The following is a 13,291-nucleotide window of genomic DNA, read 5'->3' on the forward strand; positions in this document are numbered from 1 at the left end:
ATGTGAGATGAATTGATAAAAGTAATAAAGTAGTGAAGTGAAAGCAAGAGATTCCACACTGCAAAAAAATTATTTTCAAAAAAAAGAAAATCTTAGTATTTCAGTAAAAAATCTTGTTTTCAGTAAAAATATCTAAATATTCTTAAATTAAGATGCTTTTTCTTGTTGAGCAAAACGACCCAAGAAAATCAGTCTAGTTTTTAGACCAAAAATATAAAATTTAAGTGATTTTGTGCATAAAACAAGCAAAAAAATCTTCAATGGGCTAAGCAAATTTTCCTTGAATTTTTCTTAATTTTAGTGTTTAAGAAAAATGTTCAGGAATTTTTTGCCTACCCCATTAGCAGATTTTTTGCCTGTTTTATGCACAAAATCACTTTGATATTTGATATTTTTGGTCTAAAAATTAGACCTATTTTCTTGGATCGTTTTGCTCATCAAGAAAAAACATCTTAATTTAAGAATTCTTTGATATTTTTACTGAAAACAAGACAAAAATACTAAGAATTTTTTCTTGAAAATCATTTTTTGCATGGCGAATACACCAGATATGTACATTTAAAAGCCTTGTTTATACAGCTATCCAATCTGAACCACAGTGAAATGGCCCTCAAAAGGTATTTTTTATAAACATGGAATCATGCCATTACACATAAACACTGATTTAGATGATAATATGTTCGACACAGCCAAACACGCCACTGTGACCTCTCAAGCTGAACACATACATTAAAAACAGTCTTTCTTTTCCACTCTCGCCCACTCAGGAAAGAAAAAACTCCCATTTAAACTCTAACACCTCTACGATGATTCGAATGCGTGTTCTGCTGCTCATTTCAAGCAATATTATCGTCTTGTTTAATGTCTGTGTCTGACTCTCCCGAGGGATGCCCAACTTCACTTTACACATCCTACTGAGGGTTTTCGAGGATGATTTGCATTTAATCTCTCGCAGGAAAGCCAAATGGCCACATACATTTGCAGTTGGAGCGCCGCTCTCGGTTAGCTTACATTTGTAGCACCGAGGCAACAGAATAATAACTCAGTTTTAATGCTAAAACCGAACAGAGTATCTTAATGTTAAAACTGAAGCAGCCACAGTCGGTCCAGTCAATTGCCTTTCTCAACTCTCACCTTCCCATGATATGCTGTGAAGGGTTTTGCAAAGTGATACACTTTAAAATGAAAGACAATCTCTAACTTTGACTAATTTATCTAACGCTTCTTAAGCGGAAGGCTTTAATTACCTCAAGGAGCTCATTTTGCTTCCCCAATCATTTACAGAGAGAGATATTGCATGGTATAATTCATATGGAATAATTATATTGCCACGCTTTAACGTGAAAGTAATATGGAGCTGGAGTGATCCGGATGTCTTCAGGTCAAGACAGAGAAAACAAAATATTCCCAGCAGATATGGAAATTGTGCTTAAGTTGTTATCACATTGCGAATATGTGCAATAAGATGGATGTTGGTAGGCTAAACAGGCTTCAAGTATAAACAAAGCAATAATCTACCATATAGAGAGCCTCTGGCTTTTACCGTATGCAGATACAAAACTTGATTGAGTTAAACTGTATATTTAGTGTCCCAGTCTTCCATGAAAACTAACACAGTTGCATTTTCAATCTGATGCACTAAACTCACACAATAGTTTACAAGAAAACTACTTTTACTTTTATATAACTTTACGATTTGTTTTTTGTTAGCTGGGCTTTTACTATGTGATGGCAAAAAGTAGAGAAAAAACATGATTTGCTGTCTGCATCCATTACTGTTTTAGTAGGGGTGAGCGGGGCACAAACTAACACGGGGTTAATTGTAACACGGTTACATATTTATACAGGGCTGAGCAATATGTGCTTTTGGTCTTTTTTTCTTACTGTCAGAAGATGATCTCCTGTGAATTTTGAGATATTGAACAAAGAGTGTTTTGGAGGCATTAAAGTACATTTCTTCATCTTATGATTTTTTCTTTTTTTTTCAATTTCTAAGTTGGGTGTGTAAGTCCCCAAATCCAATCTTATATTATTTGAATTTTTCCATTACTTGTCTTAATACCTAAAGCATAACACCATTTTGAAACATGTCAGCAACTCCTAGTAACTGATAGCTAGGATTGAAAACATTTTTACACAGCGGGGTTAGTTGTAATACAGTGTAACAATGAAGCCTCAGGTATACAATGATAATGAAATGAAAACAGTGTAAATACTACTCATCAAAATGATAACTGTTAATACAATATCAGGGGAAATAACTGACAATTATGATGTTTTTGTCTTAAAGATATAGTTCACCGAAAAATGAAAATGTCATTACCATATTTTTCGGTATATAAGCCACGTTTTTTTTTCATAACATGGCTGGTGCTGCGGTTTACAGTCAGGTGCGCCTTGTAAGTCAGTATGAAATAATTTTGACATTTATGAGGCAAGAGACAACATTACCATCTACAGCTGCGAGAATCCACCATATGCTGCTCCTGTATTTATGTAATTCAATAGATTCTGTAATGTGGAATGACGAGTATGCAAACTTCACGCTAGTTGGCTTGTTCGGTTAATTTAGCCTATTCAACCTTCTAGGTAAGTTCTGTATGCTATGGTTTATAATTTAAATAACTAATAATATTACTTTTAACGTACAGACACCGATTCAGCCTGCTGTTCTGTCTGTTATTGTTTAGTTGAATAACTTGCCTTTCCAATTTAAATGTCTGTTCTTCGGCTTGGATTTTGTGAAATTATTTTTTAAATAAACGCGACGTATAGTCCACTGTGACTTATATATGTTAATTCGTCTTGATGACGCATTTTTGAATGATGTGGCTTATATTCCGGTGCGGTTTATAGTCCAGAAAGTATGGTAATGACTCATGTCGTTCAAAACTCGTAAGACCTCCGTTCATCTTCAGAACACAGTTTAAGATGTTTTATATTTAGTCCGAGAGTTTGCTAACCCCTTCGTTGAAAATCTAGGTACGGTATACTGTCCATGTACAAAAAGGTAATAAAAACATCATCAAAGTAGTCCATGTGACATCAGTGGGTCAGTTAAAATGTGTTGAAGCATCAAAGATGCATTTTGGTCCAAAAATAACAAAAATTATGACTTTATTTAGCATTGTCTTCTCATCCAGTTTTGTTGTGAAGCGCATGCACCAGACTAAAGTCACGTGACTGCAGTGACGCGGATGACGTGTTATCCTCAGACATGTTTGCAAAGTTTTTTTTTTCAAACTTACATCGTGCGTCTCCCTCAGACTGTAAACGAAGTTCAGGTGCACAAAAAAAAAACAGCTGGGGCGCACCAGATAGCACGTCAGTCGCGTCGTACATCAGCTGCGTCACTGCAGTCACGTGACTTTAGTCTCATGCATTGTAATTTTTGGACCAAAATGTATTTTTGATGCTTCAACACATTCTAACTGACCCACTGATGTCACATGGACTACTTTGATGATGTTTTTATTACTTTTCTGGACATGGAATTACCGTACATAGATTTTCAATGAAGGGTCAGCAAGCTCTCGGACTAAATCTAAAACATCTTAAACTGTGTTCTGAAGATGAACGAAGGTCTTACGAGTTTGGAACGACATGAAAGTGAGCCATTAATGACATTATTTAAATTTTTGGGTGAACTATCCCTTTAACTGTGCAGCCCTTTCAAATCAAAAAAATCTAATATGCATTGATGCATAATACAAGGATGGTTAGATGAAGGATCACGGATGGATGAATGTGTGGATATCTATCTATTTTAGGCAGATATATAAACAATGTCCACCTTTAGTATATAGACAGAATTTGATTGAATCATTTGTGTTTAAACTAAATTTTCTAGCAGTTGTAAAACAAACCCTCTGTTTATTACAATAAACCCCACCCATGGGGAAAGTTGTAACGTTTGCGCTCCTGTCACTTCCGGTGTAATTACATAATGCAAACATAATTTCTATCATAAATGAAAGAATGGTACATACTGAACCATTCAGCCTGCATGCGACAGTTCAAAATTATTTTTCCCACAATGTCACACTCGACATTCAAATCGCAGCACCACAGGGCCAATACAATAAAGCTCAATGGCTGGTGCATAATAAATCCCCCTATTCTGAAAACTAGCGATGCAACCAAATATTCATTCTTTCTCCCTGTCCATTCGTACAGTATAATGCCACCAGAGCCGAGAAAATATTACCACTATAAAATTCTGCATCTGTGTGCATGACATTGAAGCTTTGTAATTAGGAACACAGAAGAAACATTCTTCATGGGGTAAAAATAAAATAATGTCTCTGTTTTGCAGTTGATGAGATATGCTTCTTATTAAAGACACTGAACACAGAACAATAAAGAAACACAATGAAAGAACAGGATTACTGGAGTTTCTTTGCTTGTGTTTTCTTTCTATCTAGCGCTAGGTGTCTGACTGCTATTGACCAGAGTTTATTAACTTCTGAAATAACATCAGGTAAAACCCGGGATTTATCTTCCTTTGCAGAGATTTTGTTACTGCAATACGGTGAATTCTCTAATCAGATTCTGTTATGAAACTAACTAACAGTTCCCATTGCATATAAAATAGTGCATAACATTTAAAGGAGACATTTCAAAATACATCTTAGGTGTCTCCGTATGTGAAGTTTTAGCTCAAAATACCATACCAATATAGATAATTTATTGTAACATGTTAAAATTGCCACTTTGTAGGTGTGAGCAAAAATTTGCTGTTTTTGGGTGTGTCCTTTAAAATGCAAATAAGCTGATCTCTGCACTAAATGACAGTGTCGTATAGGGATAGTGCAGATTAAGGGGCTAATCCCTTTCTGACATCACAGGGGAGCCAAATTTTAATGACCTATTTTTTTTCACATGCTTGCAGAGAATGGTTTACCAAAACTAAGTTACTTGGTTGATCTTTTACACATTTTCTAGGTTGATAGAAGCACTGGGGACACAATTATAGCACTTAAACACGGAAAAAGTCAGATTTTCATGATATGTTCCCTTTAAGAATGTCCTTTTACTGACATACCAATACCAAAAACCAAAAGGTATAAGGATATCAAAATGACTCATAAAGATTTATTTTGCATTTACAATGATAATACCATGGTATTTTTTTAGTGTATGGATACACCGATATATCAGCCTACAATATAATCGGTATCGGCTATTTTCCCCACTATCGGACATTGGCTGATTAGGGCATATTATATCCTGGCAACCAAAAGGGTAAAACTCATGCTGATTATTTTAAATTGGGTGCGTTGAAATTTGTACCATCTGAATTTCTAGGATTTCAGACACAATAATTTAAAACAAGGCGTTAAAAGCAAAGCTTTCAGTATCTATCGGTATTTATCAGTATCAGCAGATGTCATTCTAAATAATCACATATCGGTATTGACATAGAAATTTTGTATCAGTGCACCCCTATTTTAGTGATGATTTAAACCATCCTTAAAAATATAATTTCAGATCTATGAATATATCAAAATACATGGTTTTACAATATGATACCATCATACCATGGTACCACCAAAATACTTTTTTGTAAGTTTGAGGTAGGAATTAAATTTAAGCGTGTACTTTTACTAACAAACCAATCCCAGATAGCATGCAACCATTGAAACAATGTTAAAAATTGTTGATTTGTCAATGTTAATACCATTGAATCAATATCACGTTTGCACCCTCCATTAATATTGAAAAAATATAGAAATTTCAACAAATCACCATTATTGCGATCAGTGTTTGCTTTAGTTGGGCCCTTCACTCTTGTGTTTTAATGTTAAGTTTTCTTTGGCTGTTGAAGCAGTGTTTAAAATACATCTGCTATTGCAAAAAAACAAAGATCTAATGTTATCAAGTAGTTTAATTCTTGTAGATATACCTGAATAATATTAATGAAATTCTGTTAAAAATGTGAAAGAAGTTGATTTACAGTACTAGTTTGAAGCAGTGGCATGTCTGTTATTTTGAGAATTATAAAAACACTTAGAAGGTTAAGCTACTGAATCTATCTCTGACATTATGAATCTCATCAATGGTGACGATCAACAAAAGAAAGCTGCATGCTGGGTATCATCGTAGTACTAAACTAATTTTTGACTCCCTGCATGCATTGCAGTTGATCATTTTATCTGAATTTGTTTGATGATTGTCACCATTGTTGAGATTTGTAGGATGAATACTGATGTCTGTATGTGTCAGCATTTTTTCTGCTTATCTTGTCATAGTGGATTTACACACCAGAACAACAATAATGCTCAAAAATGGATCAACATAATCATGTAAAGCAGCTTAATTGTATATCATCTTGACATCTTCACAAAAAGCAATCATTTTCAACTTAAATTTTAAAACACATATTTATTTTCCAATGCACATGCATTTCTACACAAACACTTACAAACACTAGAAAAGAAAGATTTAACTTAATGAATTTCAAGAGTCAAGGACCCAACTAAAGCAAACACTGATCACAATAATGGTGGTTTGTTGAAATGTCAATATTTGTTCAATATTAATGGACGGTTCAAACCTGATATTGATTCAATGCAATTAACATTGACAAATCAAATGTTTTTAACATTGTTTTAATGGTTGCATGCTATCTGAGATACCAGAAGCCAAAAGGTATTATGGTATTGCCGTGACTTCTTTTGCATGTACGATGATAATACCATGGTATTATTTTAGTATATATATATATATATATATATATATATATATATATATATATATATATATATATATATATATATATATATATATATATATATATATATATATATATATATATCGGCCTACAGTACAATGGCTAGCAGCAGATAAAAGCTTATTTAAAAAAAATCTGTCATGTTCCTATAGCTTGCAATCTAATGTAACTGCAAATTCAAATGTAAACAGTTTCAGACACAACATCAATATAACCATGTAACTTTGCATCAGTGATGCAAAGAAATGCATTGCATCTACATCCATCAGTGAATGTGAGGACTGCACTGACCTCAAGTAGAGGAGCACAGATGGACGGATTGATCCTGGACCCTGGAAATGGGATCATTTACCTCCCACTGCTAACTGCTGATAGTAATGAGCGATGAATTCCCGCTTTCAAAATTCTGCTGATTAAGCCATCCATGGTGTTCCAGAGGCAATGAGTGTGACCGGAGATGATCACTCATGAGCGCCTTCCTCGAGCTGACAGGCGCTTGACTCAATGTCTCCCCATACATCTGTTGAAGTAATAAAACATTTAAAAATAAAGACATGCATTTGTATACAATATGTAGAGGCACTTGTTTAGAGCTACAGCACTGTATGTACCACATACACACCACCAAAAAAAGTTTAGGATACTTTGCTAAAATGTTTCATATTATATTGGAAAACCATTAGATCTAAATGCTAACATGTTTAAAGGTAGTTTTCAAAAACAGAAATCTAATTTTTTGCCTAAATAAACTTATACTTTAGCACTTTGAGATTTCGCTGAAATGTAAAGTGCATTTTAAATAAAATTTATTATTATTATTATACACATGCATGCACACACAGACATGCTGTTTCCATGCTTTATGGGGATGTATAGACGTAATGATTTTTATACTGTACAAACTGTATATTTTGTCACATAACCCTCACTTTTTCAAATAAACATTAAACAATTTATATGCTGTTTTCCTCATGGGACCAGAAAATGTATCCAAAAGGTTAAAAATTCTTGGTATTAGTATCTTTGGTGGGATATTTGGTCCCCACATTCTGGTCCCCTCTACTGGATTACCAGGAGACACACATTTATTAATATATATATATATATATTTATGCAAACACATATACACATATACATACACATACTCACAACCTTGACCAGATTCGTTTTGCCATTTCGTTTTGTGGCGTCACAAGTCAAGTTCCTCCTTTGTATGTAGGCTACTGAGTCTATGAGATGAGAGACAAGCTATTTGATTGAGTTTGCTTTCCAGTGGACTAGAGGGTCTGTCGTTAATTTGAATGAGAAACAGAAATTTGGATAAATTTATCTCCCTGTCATCTCCAATCCTCCCTGGCACAACGTTCTGCCCCTCTGCACAGGCGGCGGGGGAAAATAAAACAACAACGGTTATTAATGAGCTGTTGTGCCAAGTGAGTGCATGCATACATTTCCTGATAGCAAATCCACTTCCTTAATGGCATACACAATTACCTCAAAAGACATTAATGTACTGAAAGTGAGCATGTAGTCTCACTTTAACGTTCCTCAAGCTAGCACGAGCCTCACCATTCTTGCCCACATTTGAAAATATGACCACTAACCCAACATTTTTCAAAATGTCTTCATAGAAGGATGTTTGTGAGCGGGAAACCAAATCAGGGTTGAGCTAATTGCTCTTACGCAGCTCTTAAAGTGTGACAAAATATACATTAATCTGACTGATGAGAGTTCATTAATCAAGATCAGCATCTAAACCCATTTTCCTCTTCAAGGAAACATGCAAATGGAATCTAATTTAAATATGCACCACAAAGCAAAAATAAATTAACTTATTTTTTAGCCAGTGCGTAAAGAATGGCCGGTGATCACGGTTTTAAATTGAGACACCAGCCAAGAGCCCAACCCATTTGTGGTTGAACAACATGAGCACTTTAAAATCCACCTTAAGCTAGAAGTATAGTCCAATTTTAAGCATACACGAGGGTCCACATACAGTGCATGTGATGAAAACTTCGTCATCAGAACAGTATGTGTTCACTGTAAGCGCACCACCAAATTTTTGTAACCACATGCACTTTTTGGGTAACATTGGATATGCATTGCATTTTGTCTCAATGCGCAAAGAATCGAACGTCTGTGTACACAGTGTCACATATAAAAAGTCTCCCACTCAGCCCGAACAAATAGTAGCAGAGCTAAATAATAATAATAGCAAATACAGTGGGATGTGCTTTAGTCCCATATGTAGCGGGAGGCTAAATTGACTACAAAGGTTTAAGATTAAATTTTTGTACCTTTAGACACCACAGCCTCTGAGAGTGCGCCCGTTCAAATATAGTTTTGTAGATTTTGGCCATTGGTTCAAAAGTCAGAAAAGTCATGACAAACATTATTAGGCACTTGGATCACCAGAACAAGCACCCATCTCAGTTAAAATCATAATGTAATCCCTAAACCTCAGTGCTTGATCTGCCGATGCAGAATAATAAGAGGTCTCCAATAGTGGATCATACTGCGGACCCCTGCTGGACCACTTTAGTCAGCGCTCTTTGTTTTGCAAAGTCCAGCAAAGGCATTTAGAAAATAATTCTGAAGGACAATGGTTGCCATTAATTTACTTATTTACCGAGCAGGACAAGCTAATCAAATTCTGCCACAGCTCTTCGTCCTTCATGCTCTTAAATTAACCTCTCAATTACTTTTCTGTAAGTGAAGAAACGCTGATATGCAGCTGGATTCCTGAAGGCATCGCTCTACTGAGGAATACACTACAGAGTGTGATTTCAGCTAATGACTTCAGCTAAAAGTCAACAGTTAGATGAATGCTAATTGACTGCAACTACAGTCCAGTGTTATGTTTCTGGGGAAAAAAATAACATGGAAGCACACACAAAAGAAAAAAGTCCCTAAAATTTCCTGCATGCTCTTCAAGGTAATCCTCTATTGATTAAGACAAAACTCATAGACTGCTGATGGACAGGAACATAAGAGAACTGAACCACACAGGGTGGAAACAGACCACCATGATTTGTAACCAAAGACCAGCATCAATGATAGATAGATAGACAGACAGACAGACACTGTAGTAGATATTGTAAATTGACGGATGGATACTGTACATAGACAGACAGATACTGTAGACAGACATACACTGTAGTAGATACCATGAATTAATGGATGGATGGATACTGTAGATAGACAGACAGACAGACAGACAGACAGACAGATACTGTAGACAGACATACACTGTAGTAGATAACATGAATTAATGGATGGATGGATGGATGGATGGATGGATGGATGGATACTGTAGATAGACAGACAGACAGACAGACAGACAGACAGACAGACAGACAGATACTGTAGACAGACATACACTGTAGATAAATACTGTAGATACTGTGAATGAATGGATGGATGAATGGATGGATGGATGGATACTGTAGATTGACAGACAGATAGACAGACAGACAGACAGACATATAATGTAGACAGATAGATACTGTAAATACTGTGAATGGATGGATGGATAGACACTGTAGATAGCCAGACAGACAGACAGACACTGTAGATAGATACTGTAGATACTGTGAATGAATGGATAGATGGATGGATGGATGGATGGATGGATGGATGGATGGGTGGATGGGTGGGTGGATGGATGGATACTGTAGATAGACAGAGTGACAGACAGACAGACACTGTAGATAGATACTGTGAATGAATGGATGGACACTGTAGATAGACAGACAGACAGACAGACAGATACTGTACACATATAGATACTGTAGATACTGTGAATGAATTGATGGATAAACTGTAGATAGATAGATAGATAGATAGACTGACAGACAGACATATACTGTTCATGAATAGATACTGTAGATAGATACTGTGAATGGATTGATGGATAGACACTGTAGATAGATAGACAGATAGACAGACATATACTGTTCATGGAAATAAACTGTAGATAGATACTGTAAATACTTTTAATGGATGGATGGATACTATAGAAAGACAGACTGACAGACAGACAGCCACTGTAGATAGATACTGTAGACACTGTGAATGGATTGATGGATAAACACTGCAGATAGATAGACAGACAGATACTGTAGACAGACAGACAGACAGACAGACACTGTAGATAGATACTGTAGATACTGTGAATGGATTGATGGATAGAAACTGTAGACAGACAGGCAGATACTGTTCATGGATATATACTGTAGATAGATACTGTAGATACTTTGAATGGATGGATGGATGGATGGATGGATACTGTAGATAGACAGACAGACAGACAGATACTGTAGACAGACAGACAGACACTGTAGATAGATAATGTAGATACTGTGAATGGATGGATGGATAGACACTGTAGATAGACAGACAGACAGACAGACATATACTGTTCATGGATAGAAACTGTGAATGGACTGATGGATAGACACTGCAGATAAATAGACAGACAGATACTGTAGACAGACAGACATACAGACACTGTAGATAGATACTGTAGATACTGTGAATGGATGGATGGATAGACACTGTAGATAGACAGACAGACAGATACTGTTCATGGATATATACTGTAGATAGATACTGTAGATACTTTGAATGGATGGATGGATGGATGGATGGATGGATGGATTCTGTAGATAGACAGACTGACAGACAGACAGACACCGTAGATAGATACTGTAGATACTTTGAATGGATGGGTGGACAGACACTGTAGATAGATACACACACAGACAGACAGACACTGTTCATGGATAGATACTGTAGATAGATACTGTGAATGGATGGATGGATACTGTAGATAGACAGACTGACAGACAGACAGATACTGTAGACAGACAGACACTGAAGATAGGTACTGTACCTGTAGATACTGTAAATGAATGGATGGATGGATGGATGGATGGATGGACACTGTAGATAGACAGACAGACTATCAGATACTGTACACAAATAGATACTGTAGATACTGTGAATGGATGTATAGATGTGTAGGTAGGTAGGTAGGTAGGTAGGCACACACAGATAGACCGACAGACAGACAGATTGATGGGAAATAGATGGGAAATATAGGTGCATTTGCAGCATTGGACAGTACAGGTACACTTAGTGGACACAATACTCTTTGAACAAACCCTGAAATGTAACAGGTGTACAACGTGCAGCTGATATCCTAAAATTCAGCACAACAGATCAGAAAATGTTTAAGTGGCATTGTGTGCACCAAGATTATAAATCCAAGGAGCTCCACCAAACCCCAGAAACATAAAAGGCACTCTATAACATTTATTTAAAACTCCTCCTGTGTGTCAGCCCGCTCTGTCAACCTCAGACTACAGAAGCTTCTATGAGACCCGATGCCCAGGAACATCAGAGAACAGAACCTCTTTCTCTAACACAGGCTGAGAGAAACAGTCAGGGTGAAAATTGCATCCTCACAACCCCCTGCTAACTGCATTTTCATATTTTCCAGCCCTTATCATAGTCTTTGAAAAGCAGGAGCGAGGCAGGCCAGAGAAAGACTTTGCAGATGGTCGTTTGATGCCTTCACAACAGAGTTCCTCAGTTATGAAATCGAGAAAGTCTTCGGATCAGCATCAGGTGTCCCAGGACCAATTTTGGAAGGCCGCTGTAGATGGAGGGAGGACCCCTGATGTTTTAGTTGAGACATAAAGTAAGAAATCGCACCCCACAGTTTCTTTGATATCCACAGACTGTCAGAAGCACAGGGCATATTAGTTCTCATGGGATGAATATTTTATTCTCTCCAAAACAGGATTTGAAAAAGCCTCAATGCTAGAACTTTGCATTTGATAACCTGACTGGGGTTGTTATCTTGGCAAGCGTGGTTGCCTCCAATTCAGCCTTTGGGGTATCATCGTTTCTCACAAACAAGACCTCCGTGATCTGTAACCACAGACTCCATGGCTTGTTAATCAAACATTAGTGACCAAGAAAAGGATTAGTCATATTTTGCTTCTGACCTATAGACATTCGCCTTGCTAACACAAATGGCATAAAAAGCCATAACAGCGTTAATCACTTCAGAAACTGCATGGGAAAAAAGTTGGTGGTTTGAATTCTTCGATGGACAGCATGTGGTGCAACTACAAGATTAAAGAAGTAAGTTAACCCCTTGTTACCCACTGGATGATGGTTTCCTTTGCTCTGCTACACACTGAGTGCGTTTACGTGCACTGTTTAACTGTTTAAGAGTTGGATTCCTCATGCTAAACATAGGCAAAGTGTCAAATAAGCAGAGTAATCCTGCGCCAAATGCACTTCGCCAGGGTTTGTACAAGTTTTGGAAAGTTTTTTCGAACATGAAAGATTCATACATAAAGCCGCCTTTCCACTGCACACAACATACACACACGATTGCCCCTAGTGGCAGTCGTAATGAAATTTCAGTATAATTGCAACATTCCAGCGCAAGAGGCTCATTCCAATATTAACCATAGTGGAATAAATAAATGATCGCAAATCAATGAAACAATAAACAGCTCTGCATATACGAACAAAGACTGC

General features: G+C 36.5%; 1 long non-coding RNA gene across 1 annotated transcript in view; it reads right to left on the reverse strand.

Annotated features, from left to right (window-relative positions):
* Positions 1-13,291, reverse strand: part of LOC141369312 (uncharacterized) — a 131,886-nt gene that overhangs the window by 111,976 nt on the left and 6,619 nt on the right. The window contains exon 2 of the long non-coding RNA XR_012372948.1: positions 7,025-7,253. This is a non-coding gene — a long non-coding RNA (uncharacterized lncRNA). The remainder of the gene's footprint in view (positions 1-7,024; positions 7,254-13,291) is intronic.

This window comes from Misgurnus anguillicaudatus, chromosome 13 (genome assembly GCF_027580225.2).
Source record: "Misgurnus anguillicaudatus chromosome 13, ASM2758022v2, whole genome shotgun sequence".
NCBI lineage: Eukaryota > Metazoa > Chordata > Actinopteri > Cypriniformes > Cobitidae > Misgurnus > Misgurnus anguillicaudatus.